This window comes from Grammomys surdaster, unplaced genomic scaffold (assembly GCF_004785775.1).
Source record: "Grammomys surdaster isolate TR1022 unplaced genomic scaffold, NIH_TR_1.0 126124, whole genome shotgun sequence".
In the NCBI taxonomy this organism is placed as follows: Eukaryota; Metazoa; Chordata; class Mammalia; order Rodentia; family Muridae; genus Grammomys; species Grammomys surdaster.
This window is the reverse complement of record NW_021620932.1, coordinates 7,350,997-7,353,294: the sequence shown is the minus strand read 5'-3', so window position 1 is coordinate 7,353,294 and position 2,298 is coordinate 7,350,997.

Here is a 2,298-nt window from a genome sequence, read left to right as displayed (position 1 = left end):
AACAAAAAGCAAATACAAATGGTTATATTCCTTGTATTTCATTCTTAAAGAGATGGGGATAAAACATGGAGTACACCATTTTCCTAAACTACAAATTTCATCAAATTTAGATTCTTCCTCTTCAGAAATGCCAAGAATGAAGAAAACATTTTTTTTTTAGCACAAGTCTCAGTAGGTGAAATTCACAGGAGGATCTTCATATTCTACCAACTTGGGATTTTCTTGATAGTCAAATTTATATTTCAAATGCCAGGGTGAATAAGAAAACGTAGGGAGAAATTTAGATTTAGTAGTTCTTAGTAATAAGTCACTCATTAGGGGTGGAGATGTGCCTATGTAACATATAGATATCTGTGAGTTCAGAAGTGATATAACTGCAAACAGCAAAAAGAAAACTGGAAAAAATAGATGGAAAATCTATAATATAAACTGATTTTTCCCTTCTATAACTTTGGGTCTTTCAGAGAAATTGTAATGAAGTGTTAAATCACAAGATGTACTTTAAACTTCTCTTTACAGTGCTCAAAATCCCTGTGGGAGCATGAGTGTGTCACGATTGGCTGAGAAGCTATCAGTTAGGTTTGAGCATCCAGTGTTCTGCCAACAATATCTACTAATTTGAATCACATCATTTGGTAGATTTTTTTTAAAAGACAATGTGAAAATTCCATTGGCTTTACAATTTGCTGTGAAAAGTTTCTATTAGAGAGCAAAGAAAAATCATGAAGCAGTAGGGTCTTCAAGACAGCACACATTCACAGAGTAAGTTGCAGAAGATAAAACTGGTTTTAGACTTGTAACATGTTATCAGTGTAAAGGGCATTGATAATACAAGAGTCCTCAAATTCTTCACTGCCTTCACTTTGTGGTATGTCTCTTTCTTATAAAGATGATTTTTCTTAACTGAATCATGGAAGGAAGCAGTTAAGTATTTAAACCTTTACTGATCATAGGAAAAGATAAATTAGAATAGAGAATTGGTGTGCTTACATGTACATTATCTGTAAGTGATAAACTGTGTTATTTTAGAAAAAGTAAGGACATTATTGACTTTCTGATAAATGTAAAATTTGTAAATCTCATATCATGCAATGATGAAGTGTACTCTGGTCATTTGGGTGTTATTCCCCAATTTGCTAGCCTATAGCTTAGGGAGAGACTGCTTGCTAAATCAGATGCCCTTCAGGCAACCAGAGTGTCTGCTCCCAACTCAGGAAGAGATGTTGTGCTCAACAAGAGACCGTATTGACCATCAAAAGTCCAGATCCCATCTCAGGCGAAAATGTCCTGCTTAAGCACAAATGCCAGAAGTCCAGACTTTCAAAGATAAGTTAAAATCAGCATACCTCAAATTACACCACTAAATAGAAACAGAAGAATTGCCCAATTCTTCTTATAAGGCCACCATCACTGTGATACTCAAAGCACATAAAGAGTCAACAAAGTGAGAAAATTATACACCCATTTCCCTTATGAACATAAATGTTAATATACTCAATAAAATAATTGCAAACTAAATACAAAATCACCAAAAGATCTTCTAACATGATCAGGAAGGGTTCATCTCAGAAATGCAGGGATGGTTCAATATACAAAAATCTGTCAAAATAAACCAACATAAAACACTGAAAGAACTAATATCATATGATCATCTCCACAAATTCCAAATGCCTTTGACAAAATCTCACACCCCTACATGAGAAAAGTCTTGGAGATATTAGGGTAAAAGAGATATACCCAAACACAATAAAAAGAAGTTACAAAAAGGATATAGCCAATTTAAGATTAAATGAAAAAAAAAACAAAGCAATTTCACTAAACTCAGGAATAAGACAAAACTATCTACATTCCATATTGATTCAATATAGTACTTGAAGTTTTAGGTAGAGCACTATGACACATTAATGAAAGTAACAGACTAGAAGTCAGAAAGGAAGAAGTCAAAATATTATTATTTGCACATTGTTTGATAGTACAAAAAGAGGACCAAAATTATTTCACTGGGGAATCTCTACAGCTGATAAATACTTCCAATAAATTATCTGGATACAATATTAAGTAAAAAAATAAAATAAAATCAGTAGTCCTCATATATATAAATGACACACAGTCTGAGAAAATAATTAAGAAAAATACACCATTCTCAATGGCCTGAAACAATCTAAAACATCTTGGGTAACTCTAACCAAGCAGGTGAAAGAGTTGCATGATAATATTTTTCTTTTAAGAAAGTTATTGAAGAAAATATCAGAATATGGAAAGATCTCCCATGCTCATGGAACAGTAAAATTATCATAG